Source organism: Otolemur garnettii, unplaced genomic scaffold (assembly GCF_000181295.1).
Source record: "Otolemur garnettii isolate 467f Iridium unplaced genomic scaffold, OtoGar3 scaffold00023, whole genome shotgun sequence".
NCBI classification, from domain to species: domain Eukaryota; kingdom Metazoa; phylum Chordata; class Mammalia; order Primates; family Galagidae; genus Otolemur; species Otolemur garnettii.
The window spans coordinates 7,323,829-7,341,417 of record NW_003852418.1 but is presented as its reverse complement, the minus strand read 5'-3'; the positions used below and the strand labels follow the sequence as shown (position 1 = coordinate 7,341,417).

General features: G+C 39.3%; 1 protein-coding gene and 1 pseudogene across 1 annotated transcript in view; both read right to left on the bottom strand.

Annotated features, from left to right (window-relative positions):
* STK4 (serine/threonine kinase 4) overlaps positions 1-17,589 on the bottom strand; it is an 88,287-nt gene that overhangs the window by 11,054 nt on the left and 59,644 nt on the right. The window lies entirely within an intron of this gene.
* On the bottom strand, positions 13,669-14,480 carry LOC105886765 (annotated as a pseudogene).

Genomic DNA, 17,589 nt, shown 5'->3' with positions numbered 1-17,589 from the left:
AAAAAAAAAAGATAGAAAAGGCATTAAGTTTGCGGGTGGAACACATGAACAGGAATGTGTTCCAACTGATGGCAATGGCCCAGTGCTATCCATGCTTTCAAGTATCCACTGGGGTCCTGGGACAAGAGAAGACTACTTACTTACCATAGCTATAAATTGGTGTATAACTTTCACACTTACGGAACTCAACATGTCAGAAGGAAAACTTTTTAGGAAGTTAGTAAACACATTAAACCTCCTGGAATAACTGTTAATGCCTCCAGAAAATAGAGTACAAGAACAGAGGTAAATGTGATGCTCTTGATGTTTGAAAGCACTAAAGGGAGACATCAAAAGTAACCTCATCCTTGTAGGGATATTAATCTTTCAGAAGATGCGAAAATCTAAAACACCAACTGCACCAAGCTGCTGTTTTAATGTAGCTTAATAATTCAGGAAAAGAGCTATCTAATCACATAAGAATCTGTGCAAGCTATGCCTCTGTACACTTTCTTGGGCTGGAAATTTCCAAGACAGCAGCCGCCGCCTTGCTCTTTCTGCCAAATTAAAGAAGCCCAAAGAATCCCAAGCAAAATCTAAAAAGCTACAATGCAAATTGATCTCATTTTATTTAACAGATGCAGTCTTAAAATGTATCTTCAAACTAAATAGGATCCAATTTTAAACCCACTAAGAGAACAAAATGTTTACGGAAAGCTAGTCAAAAATGCAAATGCAAATTCCCTGAGTAAGCTACTTTGCCGGCCTCATTTTTTGTAATTTGGACTTCCCTAAAGTGGGAAAACTTGCAGGTAAACAGCTCCCTCAGTTTCCACAAAGGGAATAAAATTCTATAAGCCTGACTATTAGCAACTTGCAGGTAATGAAGGGTCAGAAATTCACAACCTAAATATGCAAACAGAAATATCCTCTTAAGCAATCCTTGGGCAGGGGCAGGGGGGACAAAGAAATTCTTCTACAAAAGCAGAGAAGTTCTATCTGCAAGGCATCTTAGCATCTTTCTGTAGTGGCCATAAAGTCTCAGGACCTAAAACCCCTAATATTGTCAAAAACATAAGTTAGGTGTAGATAGGTGGGTGTATGTGTGTAAGATTTTCAATTCATCCAGAACCACATAATTATTTTATAGGGAGTTTTTAATGACCTCTTATTTTTCTGGCTTAACACTTCCTGGAAAAGATGGTTTTAATCCATATTCTACAAAAGCATTAATATGTTGTATATGTCCTAGATATTTTGGGATAGTCCATTTAACTGGTATAGACAATCAAATGTGACTTAATTTATGCCATGGTAATACTTTTCAAATGTGTAAATTCATAAACCAGAAAAAATTCTTTGTGAAAAAGAACGTGTCCTTTGGTTCACAAAATCATGTTCACTGTATTTCAAGCAGTCAGCTCGTCTAAACTCAGAGTTAAGAACACTTAGCTTCTCAAGTATGAAATCATTCTTTAAAATGTGCACCCCAAGTGCTTTCTACAGGGAACAAGCATCTTAAGGAAAAGTACCTCTAATCTAGGGTTTGACTTACAATTTGGAATGTGTGATTCTAAGAATTGGAAGAGGAGAGAATAGTGACAATACCACAGTTTGTATATAACACAGAGAAGTCCCATGGGAAGGTATAGTTATATGTGTCTATAAACATATTCTTTGTTATCTGAAACTTTATAAATTCTAATTTTCATGAAGTCTTTTTCCCTCGGAGGGGTCTGATTGTTAATAGCACAAGCATATAGTTATTACTGCTTCTGATTTAATAATATTTCCTTTAAAAAGAACAGAGAAGCCAGGTATGGTGGCTCACACCTGTAACCTAAGCTACTTGGGAGGCTGAGACAGGAGGATTGCTTGAAGTCAGGAGTTTAAGGTGAGCCTGGGCAACATTATACTCCATCTTTAAAAAAAAAAAAGGAAAAAGAAAAAAAGAACAATGAAAGTATGCCAGATCATTCATTCATTAGCTATAAGGTCCAAATGTACCCTTCTACATATGCTATATGATAAGCACCTTTCTGAAGAGTGTGTGATATGAAGCTTTCCCAGAAGTGCTTGGAAGAAACAGCCATCCTGAGTGTCCAGCACAGGGGCTGGCAGTTTGAGAGTGAAGACAGTGGATGTGGTGGCCCACCCACAACCTAGAACTGGTCTCTCCATGACCTCGCAGCCTCAGCCCCAAACTCAGCCCAGCTTAACCTTTTGAAAGCTTTGTTGACATGAACACCAAAGCCTCCTCCCCAGCCAGTGCACGGACCCTACTTACTACATGTTCACATCACTGGATGCTGATGGGCCTGCTCCTCACCTGCAATCCGGAAGGCAGGCTAAGGCTTGCCCAGAGGCTTTGGACCAGCCAAAGCCAAACTAGAGAATGTCTCTGCTAGTCTATGGGCTGAACCATACCTTCTCTAATGGGCTCTGAACCCCTGGCAGTTTGTCGTCTTTGCCTGTACTCCCTTAGCCCTAGGAAACCATACAGAGTATCCTCATATCTTACAGTTACCCTTTTATCATAGGTGACACTTTTTTATAGTTAACGTCCTGTTTCACCTACTGTGTGGTTTCTATCTCCTGATCAAACCTAGACTGCTACAGCAAAGAAGGGTGCAAGTGACTGCACATGAGCACATTTGCCCAGTCATGGAAAAGCCTCCAAGATGCCAAAACCCAAGTAAATGTTTAAATTTGAAAACTGCCAAGATACTTTCAAATTCAGAATAGTCTGGTATATATATTTTCAGCCTACATACAGAATTAAAATACCCTTGTTTTCTCCCACTGAAATTTAATGGTAAATAAATAAATTCTGGATCTCCATACCATGGAAGCTACTCAGCAATAAAAAGGAACAAATTCCATATATTTACAACAACATGTATGAATCTCAAAACAGTATGGTAAATGAAAGAAGCCAAATGCAAAAGGCTATATACTGCAGGACTCTGCCATTCATAGGACATTTTAGAAAAGACAAAACTATAGAGAAAAACAGAACATAGGGGAATTTGGTGCTTAACAGAAATGCACTACCATTTTGGTGGTATTTATACAACTGTGCATCTGGCAAAACTTATCAAATTGTATACTAAATTAACAGGAGCAAAAATATAGTTTAGTAGACTAAACAATATTTGATAGTACACAAAGTGACTACAATCAACAGTAAGTTAGGGTATATTTTAAAATAACTAAAAAAATGGAGTTGGGACTGTTCCTAACATAAAGATATGTTAAATGCTTCCTGAAATGATGGATATGAATTACCTTGATTCATTTACATCATATGACTGTATCAAAAACTGTATGTACCCTATAAAAATACTCAACTATTAGGTACCCATAATAATTAATTTTTTTAAAAAATTTTTATTATTATTTTTTGCAGTTTTTGGCTGGGGCCGGGTTTGAACCTACCACCTACTGGTATATGGGGTTGAAGCCCTACTTCTTGAGCCACCACCAATAATTAAATTTCTTAAAGGAGCAAATTTTATGGTATATAAATTAAATCTCAATAAACCTGACTTTACAAAACTACTACATATCAAAAATTGTGGAAGGTAACTAAAGTAATATATGTAGGGAATTTTTGTGGCCTTAAATGCATATATCAAAAAAGGATAATAGGCTGAAAATTAATAAGCTGAATTGTCCAAAGAAAAAAATCAGAATAAACCATGGAAAATAGAAGAAAATGATAAAAAATCAGATCATCACTTAAGGAGTTCAGAAGTTAAAGCTGAATAGCAAGAATCAACAAAACCAGAAGCTAGTCTTGGTTTAAAAAAAAAAAATCAAAACCTCTGACGAGGTTGACCAAAAGAGAGAGAAAAAAGCATGAACAAATAATAGGAATGAAAACAGACTATAACTACAGATACTGCAAATTTTAAAATCCAAAACTTGATGCCAAAAATTCAAAAACTTGGATGAAATAAAGATTTCATGGGGGAGGAGGTGCCTAGTAGATTAATCTGGAATGAAACCAAACAAAATCAAAGACTAAGAAATTTGGGCCACGAGGATAAAGTAGAACGAGCTAGATCGTTAAAAATATGTACTCAAATGATAAAGCCACAGAGAATAAAACAATCTTTGCAGACAGAGACAACCACGATGTTAAGCAAAGATGTTTTCTCTATAAGCAGGAAAAAAAAAAGTTAATGCTGAAATTCTAGATCTGGCAACAGATCTAGAGATAACTCCTGAAATGTCTTCCTGTGAGGGAAGCAGGATCCCCACATGGTAGGTATGCCCCTTCTTACAATGCATTGCTACTCTCAGTAAATTAGGTTAAAATGAACACTAAGGGAAGTAGTCCTAAGCATTACACCAAATGCTTCAAATGCATTAATCTCATCTGATCGTCACTAAGTCTTACAGCTATAAATTATTAACCCAATTCTACAGATGGAGAATTTGAGGTTACACAGCCAGCAAGTAGCGGAGATCAAAAGTGCATTAGGCCAGGCATTGTGACTCAGACCTATAATATTACCCAGCATCCTGGGAGGCTGAGGCAGGTGGATCACCTGAGCTCATGAGTTCAAGACCAGCCTGAGCTAGAGTGAGACCCTAGCTCTAAAAATGACCAGGTATTGTGATAGGTGCCTGTAATCCCAGCCACTTGGCGGGCTGAGGCAAGAGAATTGCTTGAGCCCATTAGTCTGATGTTGCTGTGAGCTATGACACCATGGCATTCTATCAGGGGCAACAAAGTGAGACTGTCTCCAAAAAAAGTGACTCTATCAAGACTCTACGGTCTCTACTTTTTTTTTTTTTTTTTTTGAGATGGAGTCTCACTTTGTCACCCTCAGTAGAGTGCCATGGTGTCACAGCTTATAGCAACCTCAAACTCTTGGGCTCAAGTGTTTCTCTTGCCTTGCCCCACCACAATGCCTGGCTATTTTTGGAGAGGGAGTTTCCACTCTGGCTTAGGCTGGTCTTAAACCAGTGAGCCCAGGCAATCCACCAACCTCAGCCTTCCAGAGTGCTAGGATTACAGGCGTCAGCCACTGCGTCCAGCCTTAGAGCCTACACTTTTAATGAAACATCACCCCATCTACCACTGGTTAGCTGCTGCCACACTCACCATCTCAGTTAAGCAGAAAGAAAGAATGAAGCATGGACAATAAAGCCCATATGAGAGGCAGAAGTGCAACAGAGAACCCACTGTTCAGCTACTTGTGGCAGTAAAAACAAGCTAGCACAAGTCGGGCAAGTTCTCGTAATACGAAGTGGTTAGGGACAAGAGAGGGTGGCTTTCTCCATCTGACAACAGAAAATCCAGATAATCCCAACTAACCTTTTGCAAAGTCTTTGTGAGAAATAATCAAAATGTCAAGTTTCCTGGAGATAAATTTAGGCCTAAATTTAAAAATGTTATATCTTAAGATAGAGTTTTGAGCAATAATAAGGACTAGTACCAACTCATGGAACTCTCCCTTCTCAGAAACCAGAGGTAGTCAGTGTTGGTGGAGGTACACGGTGCGGGTACATGGCCTGCTTCCTGAGTGAAGGACACAACCACCTGGGGACTTTACCCTGACAAAAGCAATTTATGTAACCTAATCACATGTATCTGCATATTAATCGCTAAAATTAATGGTTCCTTTTCACCATGAAAAGAAACTCATCAGAAAAAAGTTAAAAAGGAAACAAGTAGGGCAATCATCCAGAAAAATGGTAGCAAGAGTTGGAAAGCATAAGATCTAATGGTAAAGAAAAGAATGTTGGATAATGCCTCTTGCTGGAGATTATCCCAAGAGCTCAGACACATGCCCTTTGAGACCTCTTTCACTAAAAATAGAAAACCTAGCCAGGTGTCATGGTAGGCAGCTGTGTCCCAGGTACTTGGGAGGCTGAGGGCAAGAGACAGAGGTTGCTGTGAGCTATGATGATGCCACACCACTCTACCCAGGGCAACAGAGTAAGACTCTGTCTTAAAACAAATGAACAAACAGACAACAACAAAAACCTTTAAGTCTTAGATAAAAACAAATAAGAGACTCCTTTCAATCATGAAAGTCTATCATTCATAAGTAGCTTACTCAGACAAAGGCTTCTAGGCATTCAAAACATGCCAATTTGTCACTTGTGCTTCCAGTGAAGCCACACCAAGTGACTTCAGGACAGTCACACCTAAGGCAGCAAGATACTTACTCCCTTTCTTAGGATCCACTTCTGAGCCATTCTGGACTCAGCTCTTTGGCTCACCATGTAGCTAAGATAAAGTCTTTCTATGTTTTAACGTCCGAGAACAACTGGCCATAGAGTGAACTTTAAAGAAGGCTGCCAAGCACCCAGGGATCAAGCAGTCACAGAACCAAACAAAGGAAATAGAAAACAGTGTCAAGCTCACCCAGGCTACTACCATTTTAAGTAACCTCCTGGGGTCATAAACCACAAGCGTTCAAGTCTTGCTCTTAGTGACATTTTCAATAACTGAGTTAAAAACCAAGCTCAAATCAGCCAGCATGATTCACTGGCAGAACCAGGCTACTGTGGTTCTGGGACAAAGACGACATTCATTAGCCATGTGGCTTCTCAGAAAGCATATCTACACAGCAGGTTTTCCTGGCAAATTCTGGATATATATGTCTTTTTCAGACTGCTGTTCTTGGCTAGTTTTCTGAAAGGAAAGAGTACAAGATCTCATTATATTGCAAAGTACAAATGAATTCCATCTCAACATACTTTAAACCCAGCTTTACAGGAAAAATAAGAAGTTGAAACAAAAACACTGTACGGTGTCAAGAACAATTTAGGACAGTCTTCTCACCAAAAACTGCTGTGGTGATTACCTCAGTAAAGATCTATTAACGTGAAACTGGTGTTTATCCTGGCTAGCTCCTGGGTATTCACACGGCACTGTCGGTCAGAAAGCTAAATACTAATCACAGTCTCCATTCATCTTTCTTCTGGCACAGAAGTATAAAGAGAAACTTATCAGAGAAAGGTTAAAAAGCAAACAAGCATGGAGATTGACCAGAAATGTGGTAGCAAGCGTCTGAAAGCTTCGGGTTCTAATGGTTAAAATCTTGGCTTAATTCACAAACTCAACAGGCAGAAGAAAAAAAAAAAAAGCAAACTCAGAAGCCTCAGCCCTGAAACCCCTTGTTGACAGGCCAAGAGCCTGGCTTAATAAGTTGGAATGATCTAAAGGCAACCAAAATCCAACCAAAAAACGCTCCAAATACTAAATTACAAATAAAAGAGAATTATTAAATCAACTGAAATAATATAATGTTTTATATAACTTTGAAAATGATTTTATAAATGGTTTTAAATGATATGAGAAAGTATTTAAGATATGTTAAGTGAAAAACATAAGATATTTTACTTACAGAATGATCTCGGGTGTGTAAAATAACATATAATACAAAACTAGAAGGAAACAGGTTAAAATGTAAATTGGGATTATTGCTGGGGGTAGTGGAGAAAGAAATGCAGGAGATATTTTCTTCTTTTTTTTTTTTTTTAAGAGATAAGGTCTTATCTGGAACTGAATAGAAAACCGGAAGAAACTAACATCATACAGCCACCTAATCTTTGATAAACCAAACAAGGATATACACTGGGGGAAAGAATCTCTATTCAATAAATGGTGCTGGGAGAAATGGATATCCACCTATAAAAGACAAAACTGGACCTGCATCTTTTTCCACTCACAAAAGTTGATTCAAAATGGATAAAAGACCTAAATCTAAGGCACAAAACAATAAAAATCCTCAAAGTGTAGGGAAAACTCTTGAAGCTATTGGCCTGGGGAAAGACTTTATGAGGAAGACTTCCACAGCAATTGCAATAAGAACAGAAATAAACAAATGGGACTTAATTAAATTGAAAAGCTTCTGTACAGCTAAGGAGACAACTACCAAAACAGACAACCTACATAATGGAAGGGATATTTGCATATTTTGAATCAGACAAAGGCTTGATAATTAGGATCTACAGAGAACTCAATCAACATAAATTCAATTCTTTATATCACTGGACAAGAGAGATGACTAGAACCTCCTATTAAAGTGCTCATCATTGGGCGGTGCCTGTGGCTCAAAGGAGTAGGGTGCCGGCCCCATATGGGAGGTGGTGGGTTCAAACCTGGCTGAAAACCAGGAAAAAAACCCCCACAAAACTCATCATCCCTAATTATCAGAGAAATGCAAATCAAAACCACCCTGAGATATCATCTAACCCCAGGGGGAATGGCTCACATTACAAAGTCTCAAAGCTGCAGATGCTGGTGTGGATGTGGAGAGAAGGGAACACTTTTACACTGCTGGTGGGACCACAAACTAATATGACCTTTTTGGAAGGAAGTATGGAGAATCCTCAAAGAACTCGAACTAGATGCGGCAAAGGCTATATTAACCAGTTTGATGAAAATATTTTAAATGGTATATTAAACCAGCACACTGTACCCCATAATTGCATTAATGTACAAGGCTATGATTTAATTAAAAAAAAAAAAACCCTCAAACTAGACCTTCCATTTGATCCTGCAATCCCATTACTGGGCATCTACCCAGAAGGAAAATAATCCTTTTACCATAAGGACACTTGCACTACACTGTTTATCACAGCTCTATTTACAATCGCCAAAATGTGGAAACAGCCTAAATGCCCACCAACCTGGGAATGGATTAACAAGCTGTGGTGTATGGAAAACTATTCAGCCACTAAAAAAGATGGAGACTTTACATCTTTTGTATTAATCTGGATGGAAGTGGAACATATTATTCTTAACAAAGCATTGCAAGAATGGTGAAACAAGAATCCTATGTACTCAATTCTGTTATGACGACAATTAATGACCTAGTACATGGGTGGTGGGGGAAGGGGAGAGTAAAGAGAGGGAAGGAGGGCGGGGGTAGGGGATCACAGTGTGTGGTACACCTTTTGGGGGCAGGAGACAATTATAAGAGGGTCTTTATCTAACAAATGCAATCAATGCAACCTGGCTCTTTTTACACTCAACCTGCAACAATTAAAAAAGAGAATGATAAGGTCTTGCTATGTAACCTAGGCTAGAGAGCAGTGGCATGATCACAGCTTACTAGAGCCTCATACTCCTCAGTTCAAGCAATCCTCCCACCTTGACCTCCTGAGTAGCTGGGATTACTGGTGCAAGCCACCACACTCAGCTGACACCTTTTTCTTTAAGCTTCTCTTTTTATGCTTTCTACAATGGGCAAGTATAAGTATTACTTTTACAAATAGGAGGGGGGAAAGCAGCACTGTAACATTCTAGAAGAGCAAACTAACACGAAAAAGGAAAAATATCATTTATTAAGTGCTTACTCCAGGGGAGGCAATGTCCTAAATGCTGCACGTGCATTACAGGTTGAGTGCCCCTTATCCAAAATGCTTAGAAAAGAACTTTTGGATTTTCAGATTTGGGTTGCTTAACTTGCTCATTTTGATACTCAACAACAGGCCCTACAAGGTTAAGTATGATCTTGTCCATATTTGACCCATAAGAAAGGTAATGTAACAAGTGAAGAAGACGGGTTATGAACCCTAATGGAATGACTCCAGTGACTTTAACCACTGTGTATACTGCCCCTCAACCACACTGGCAGAATCTGTCTCCCTGTCTGCAAACGTGAGCTAAAAATAAGCCTCAATGATACAATTTACCTTTGAAGGCACTATAATAACTTAGAAGGATATGACTACAAGAGACGCCTCTGCCAAGGTACTAAGATATTCAGGTAAATTTTCTAACCAGAGGAACTTTTAAGTTCTTCTAATGACGCTATGAAGGAAATCTATGCAAAAGAGCAACACATCACTGTGGCTGAAAATATACCAGCAACAAACTCTACCCACAGCTAAATTTCACCATACAAGAGAAAGCTAGGAAAAACTGTCAAAGACCACCAATTCCATTTATCAAACTGCAAAGAAGAAAAATATTTAAAGATGTAATTCCGAGGACTTGGACAGAAAGGATTTGAATTTGCCCTCCAAAAGCCCCACAGTACTAAGAGGCGTGGACCACTGGAAACCAGAGAAGAGAAAGAAACTCAGGAGAAAAGTAAAAGGCACTGTACTTAACATCGAATTATACAATCTGCACCCAGCTTAGGAAGACCCCCTTACTTTTGTTTTCAGTCTATGTTTGAAGGCCTTTTTGGTTAGAAATAATTTTGCTTGGCAAAAAAGGCATCAAGACATACAAGTACTTTGGATCAAATTCTGTTGAATCAGCCTATTTGAGATGCATTAAAGTTAATGCCAAAAACGATATGGTGTTGTGTTCACAATTCCTTTCTAGAGGCTTTAAAAGCAGAAAAATATTGAAGCTCAGAGTCTAAGGTGGAAACTATCTATAAATACAAACCACTTTTACATATTAGAAGCTATCAAGATTTGGTAACTGTAACCATGTATTTTTAAAGTCCTTAGTTGTTAGGAAAAGCAGCTAGCTGTTTAGAAAAATATAAAGCTGAACTGGTACCTTACTCATTCCAAGACAAATCCAGATGGATTAGATACTAAAAAAGAAAAAAATATATAAAATAAAGTAGGGGTTAATATTTTTGTTATCTTAGAATGTGAAAAACTTTTCTAAACCAAAAGACTAGGAAAATATCTTTACCACATATGTTAAAAGCTTCATAATCTTACTTGATATAAGGAACTCTTTAAAATCAACAAGAAAATAAGAATTCCATTGAAAATTAGATATATAACACAAACTAGCAATTTAAATACCAAAAACAGGCAAATCTAACCATGTCTTTAACAATTTCAAATTTATGAACAGTTGACCTAGTATTTCTACTTGTGCAATTAATTCTAAGGAGATACCATGCAAGGATATTCATTAAAACAATGTTTATTGCCATTAAAAAGCTGAAGGCCACCTAAATGTCCATGAATTGGGGATTAGTTAAATCAGAGGTCACAAACACAAATGTTTTCAGGAGTTGGCACGGGCGGTAGCCAGTTATAAAACAATAAACAGCAAACAGCAGGATCTGTGGTAAACTGGAAATCTAAGATGCATTTCAGTAATTCGAATTGTAAAAATTACATGTCCACAGGCCAAACTGGCTCTCCCTTCCCCAGTCCCCACACCCGGCAGGATTAGTGTAATCTATAGCCATGGGACAACTACTGCTGCCTGTTCCCTCTGTGACAAGCCCACAAAGGTCCTCTTACTCTGAATGCTCATTTATTCTATCACATTTGAATAGCTACAAAAGAGTTCATTGATGTGGCAACAAAGACTCTTAGGATTGGACAAAACCTGAAAGGTTGCCTAGTCTAACAGGAGACCTTTCCTTGAGGCTGTAGTCAGGCCCAGGTAGCCTGGGGAGAGGGGAGGAGAGGGAAAGGGAGTGTGATGGAGCAGAAGGCCAGAAGTCAGGGAATGAGGACTAGACCAGGCTTTCCTGTGGGATTTTCATTTTCCTTAAGAAGGAAACTAAGATGGGAAGAGAGGTGGTGAGAACAAAAAAAGGTGGAACCCTGTGCATCACACCCCACCTGTATCGCTGTACATAAGACTCCATTTATAGATCAAATTCTAGGAACTCAGAAACTATTCTCATATAAAGTGCTGAATTCATAGTACCACTGTTAAACATTCCTTCAGCAATAAACTTCTGGGCAGCTGTTACCCTCATTAACTAAGCCGGCACGAAGAAGAGTTGCCACAGATAATGTGACAGATTGTATATGATATTTTTATTGCAAGATATTAATTCACCCCAGGAACTGTTTTAAATTAATCCTAGAATGGTTGTGGTTTATAATTACAGTCGCAGCAGCACTTCCAAAAGTGGAAAACCTCCACTCGAACCTGGAATGGAACACTTCTTCCTAACACGTGAAAATAACTTTATGCTTGGTCCTGCCATATCTGGGAATGGACAGCAAATTTTCGGACTTTACTTCATTTTAACTCAGTGTTAACTCCACTGCCCTAAAATTTCTTTCTTTTTTTCCATTGGTGTCCTAGTGCCTCACGTGGTTTATTGGAGGTTATTATCCACATTTCTGTAAATATAAACATTCTAAGTGACCATCACTAGTGCAGGTACCTTTAACACACGAATGCTCCACAGGAAGCTACTTCAATTTGTTTGTAACAAGAATCAAGATTCCAAAAACTCCCGTTGTGCTGCTGAAAAGTAATAATATCCAAAACACACCCTACCAGCAAAGTGAATCTCTTCTGGTGATTTTCAGAACAACTCTTGGCTTTACACATAGAAAGTATGCTGATTTGATAATATGTGATCACTGGAAGTCTCATGTCTGTAGGTAAGGATTAGATAAAGGTCTTTCCTTCTCATCACTTAAGAGTTTTTACAATTCAAATGTACACAGCACCAGTGAATTTTCATAGAAGAGCTTTGCGATTTTCCCAATCTACTTCCATAATTGTTATCTGCAGTACTGTGCCATTTCCGCCTTCATATAATTAGGACTGGACAGTCATGTAATAAATTTGTAAACAAAAAAGTAAAGCTCAGGACACATATAGGGTATCTTTTACGTTTTCATGACACAACACATTCAAGTGCTTATAAAGCTTTTGCTCCTCCCAACACATTACAAAAAAAAATGAAAAACCATTTATCTGTTTTCAGCCAGCAAATATTAACAATACTTTAGAGATCATATAATTACATCCTCAACTGAATTCATTAATTGCTCTCTTCATAAATCCATGTATGTATCTAAGCATATGCATTTCACTATATAGGCGAGCCAAGTAAATTATTTTAGGTTCTTCAAGGGAAAGTACTCCTGATAACAAACTATTTCTATAATTGCCCTAAATTCTGCAAAGAAGTTGTTTTAAATCTGTGTAGAAACATGCATAGCTATTTCTAAAAAGTAAGACTACAAACCAAAACATGCTTTGTCACGAAAACTAATCCATGTACTTGAATATACTCCAAATATCTTATTTTCATTAAAGTTATGCCAATTTATTTAAACATCTATTTTAATGATTTTTGAGACAGAGTCTTACCATGTCGCCCTCAGCAGAGTGCTCACAGCAACCTTAAACTCTCAGGCTTAACTGATTCTCTTGTCTCAGTAGGACTACAGGCACCTGTCACAAAGCCCAGCTATTTTTTTGTTTTAGTTGTTGTTGTTTAGCAGGCCCAGGCTGGGTTCAAACCTGCCAGCCCCGGCATATGTGGCTGGTGTCCTAGCCACTGAGCAACAGGCTCCGAGCCTCTTTTAGATGATGATTAATTTAACATATCATTAAATAATCGATTCCAGAAAATGTCGAAAGTCATTTGGCCAAAATTTAAAAAAAGCAAACTTCCACATGGTCCCTTACATTAAAGAAGGACTGCCTGGACCAATGTGATCAATGTAACTGCATATATATTAATTTATCTTAACATTTCCACTCACTAGCATTTTATCATAACATACAAATCCTCAAGACGCAATTTCCTTGCAAAGGCTTCCTCCTAAAAGACATAAGCACAAAACAGTTGGCAGACACTCTTCAAGTTTTATTTCACTAACTTCAGGTCAAATTTCCAAAACTGTGTTCTGGCTAATTTATTATCCTCACTTGGCTTCCCAAAATGGTAGTACCAAAAGATTTGCAGGGTAGGGAAAAGTGACCAGTATAAGCAGCACTGCATTTACTCATCTTCCACAAGGCAACAGAGTTGATCATCTGATTGTCCGACCAACCAAAGCTTTAACAGCATCCAGGAGGACAGACAGGCAAACCCGAATGCAGACACACTTCCGTTTGTCAAAATCAAACCAGAGCAAACCTACTCCACACAGATATGAAAGGCACTGGTACTCATCTTTGCTTTTTCTGTTGTCACAACCTTTTTTCTTCATTATCACATCTGGTAGTTTCTCAAGTCCTTCCTGTAGTCCATCTCCTATGATTGCACAGGTAGGGTGCAAATGCCAAGGAGCTGATGAACTCAGTCCACCCACTGCCAACAATTTCTCAGTCTCTGAGAGAGAGAACAAGTTCCTAAAGTCTTGTTTGTTAGCAGCTATATCCAGGGACTCCCTGAGTTTCTGATATCCTAGTTGTATTATTAAGTTAATTCTGGTTTCTTCCATCCTTTCAACATCAACCAAGTCCACAACAAACCCAACGCCATCTGTGTGCCTGGCATGTGACTTCCACGGTGGCCTTAATTTCTCCTGACCACCTACATCCCAGAAGTGAAAAGTGACTGTTTTGAATTTCCCAAGGATACCTTGATTTTCTCAGTGTTAAATCCTTTGATAGGTATGGTGTTTACAAATTCACTGAACTGCAGCCTTTGTAAAACAGTTGTCTTCCCATCATGGTCCAAACCCAGGATAACAATGTGGAAGGACTGAAATGAAGCCAGGCTGGACAGGGCAGAAACACGGTCTGACAGTTCAGTCCCCATTTCTAGCTGCTCTAAGTGTCCCAAATTGAAATGCTTTCTTCTTACTGCTTTAGAACTTCTCTTCCTAGGTGATCAGCTATGAGACTTCTGACTAACCATCCCTCCCTTGTCCAGACTCAGTGTGTCTCTCAGCCACTTGAGAGCCACACTGATACCTGTCTGTGGGCACCAGCAAGGCCTGGTAGGGGGGCACAAGACAACCCTGACAGGGGTGCCACGAGCCAGGCCTCACCCTAACGCTGCTCGGCCAGCGGCTCCAAACCTTGCCCCCTGCCGCCCCAAGATTTCTTAAACTAGATACATCTGTCTGAAGGTTCCAAAATCTTATTTTTTGCCATGATTTTCCTAAACAAAGAACAAATGAAAGGGACTAGTAAGGATATGAAGGGGATCCAAGTTTGCCCTTCTTCCAGCCACCTTCTGATTCAATCAGTGCTGTGTAGAATGTGAGCTCAGTTATGCAAACAGGAGCACACACTTACTTGAGTTATTTTACACTACTAACTGTGCCATCAGGATTCAAACTGTTCTGGAAGAAAAAACAATGTAAGAACTGTCTCGGTCTTACAGCTTCCAGGCAGGCATCGAAAGAAGCAATCTGGTCAGAGAAAACACAAAAGGTCTGCCCACGTTTCAATCAGCACACTTGATACTTAAACCCTAGGAATAAGAAAGTCATAACAGACTTCGGTTCATTTTAGGTGTTAAATAAATGCCTCAAAGTAAACAACATTTGATCTAGGAAGTGGGAGCTGCCATGGCGGAGCCCTCAACAAAACTGAAGTAAGTGCTGAGGCTTCCTCCTACCTCAGTATCTTTAACTTTGCCGTTTCTGGTAGTTCATCTCTCCCACCTTAAGTGTTTCATGGGTAAATAAAATTCACTGCATGGCTGTGTCAGATGCTCTACTAAACACTAAGAAGGTATTTTAAAATGTGATCTTCTCAATGACCCCAAGGTAAACAGGATTAGTCCCTTCATTTTAAGTTGAGCAACTAGCTAAGTTACACAAGGATTGAATCCAGGGCTATTTGTCTCTTGGTCAGATGTTATACTGCCTCCTATGCTCACTTTGGTCTTCTAAGAACCTCCCTGTGTTTTAAAAGGACAATGGAAAAACCTCATATATGCTTTTCCTGCTGTACCTAGGTTCTCAGGCTCAGACAATCCCTATGAGAGAGACACACGAGCTCCATTTTTAAGATCGGCAAAGCCCAAGAGAATTTGAGGGTTCTTGAAGACTTTAATTTCGTCTTTAGCAGATGAAGAAACAGAGTCCCAGGAAGGTTAGGTGCCTTGCCGAAGGACATAAGCTAGTTACTGTCAGAGCTGAGACCTGATTCTGGATTCACTGATCTCTATAAGCCATCACTCTGAAAGGAACCCACAGATAGTATAAATAATAGAATAGGAATGCCAGGCACTTTCCTAATGTTTTATGTGCTTTATCTAAGTACAATCAAAGGGATTCCCAACCCTGCAATGCTCGCTCATCACTGTTCTCTACTGATGTTTTAGCAAAGAAAGGGGAAAGATACAGATTCAATGTCTATCCAATTTTTAGTCCAATTAACATGCTCCTGTGCACACAGATGAATGGCTACTGCAAAAAGAGAATCTGAAGAGATTTAGAAAGTTTGGCCAAGAATGTACAATGGACTCACACAACATAAACAACACATTCTGAGCACCTGTGTGCTCCGGCTGTTTGCCAAGTGCTGGGAACACTAGGGAAAGAAAATAGACATCATTTGAATTAGGTGCATTTATAACAGTTCTCATGCAGACAAATGTGTTATTTTGAGAAAAATAATGGTCTTGGCATTAGAAAATGTGGATGCAAAGCCTGACTCTATCCTACGTTGTGGGTGGGACAGGTCACTGAGTATCTCTAAGCCCCCTGGCGAATGAGTGCACATCAGATCCCCCATCAAAGATGGTGTGAGAAGCAAATGCAATAAGCACTCAGTAACTGCTATTTTCACCATTTCCTTTTCAAATTCTGCAATCTAATCTTAAGAGAGCAGGCGTCCCTGCCAATAAAATTTAAAGTAAGATAATAAGCAATCAATATGGAGATTACTAAAAAATTCAGTATCTATCATGGAGTAAAGAAAAGCAAATTAACAAAAACGTGATTTATTGGGGCAGCGCCTGTGGTTCAAAAGGGTAGGGTGCTGACCCCATATGCTGGAGGTGGTGGGTTCAAACCCAGCCCTGGCCGAAAGAAAAAATGTGATTTATGGTAAGACAACAGGCAGCAGGGGAAGGCAAATTCAGAAGTGAGTGTCTGAATGAGGCTGACAGCACACTGCAACGGAGATACTGCCAAAATATATGTCAAAGTTTGCTGTCACCATTAAGACTCTACTATAAGGCCTGGCCGATGACTCACGCCTGTAATCCTAGCACTCTGGGAAGCCAAGGCAGGTAGATTGCCTGTGCTCACCAGTTTGAGACCTGGTCTCTACTAAAAGTAGAAAAAGTAGCCCAAGGCTAGCCGCAGTAGCTCACGTTTGTAATCCAGCACTCTAGGAGACCAAGGTAGACGGACTGCTTGAGTTCGAGACCAGCCTGAGCAAGAGCGAGACCCTGTTTCTAAAAAGAGCCAGGTGTTGTGGTGGGTGCCTGTAGTCCCAGCTACTCAGGACACTGAGGCAAGAGAACCACTTGTGCCCAAGAGTTTGAGGTTGCTGTGAGCTGTGACACCATTAGCACTCTACAAAGGGTGACAAAGTGAGACTCTGTCTCAAAAAAAAACCCAGAAAAACTAGCTAGGTGCTGTGGCAGGCACCTGTACTCCCAGCTACTCAGGAGGCTGAGGCAAGAGGATCTCTTGTGCCCAAGTGCTTGAGGTTGCTGTGAACTATGACGCTATAGCACTCTACCGAGGGCGACAAAATAAGACTCTGTCTCAAAAAAAAAAAAAAAAAGGCTCCACTACACCTTTGTTTTCACCAAGGTTATATTTGGTCAATTCTTAATGCCTTTTTAGTCAGCATGGCCTTTTCTAACAGCAGGATAATTACCATAAAACCCATAGTTACAAAGTAAATGTGTAAGAAACAGCAGCAAAGTAAGGCAAAAGTTAAATTGCTCCAACAAGAGAAATTCTTTACATAAACAACTAATGAAATGTAAAGCTTGTCAATCTGCACTAAGCTCTGAATAAGCATGAGAAAACCAC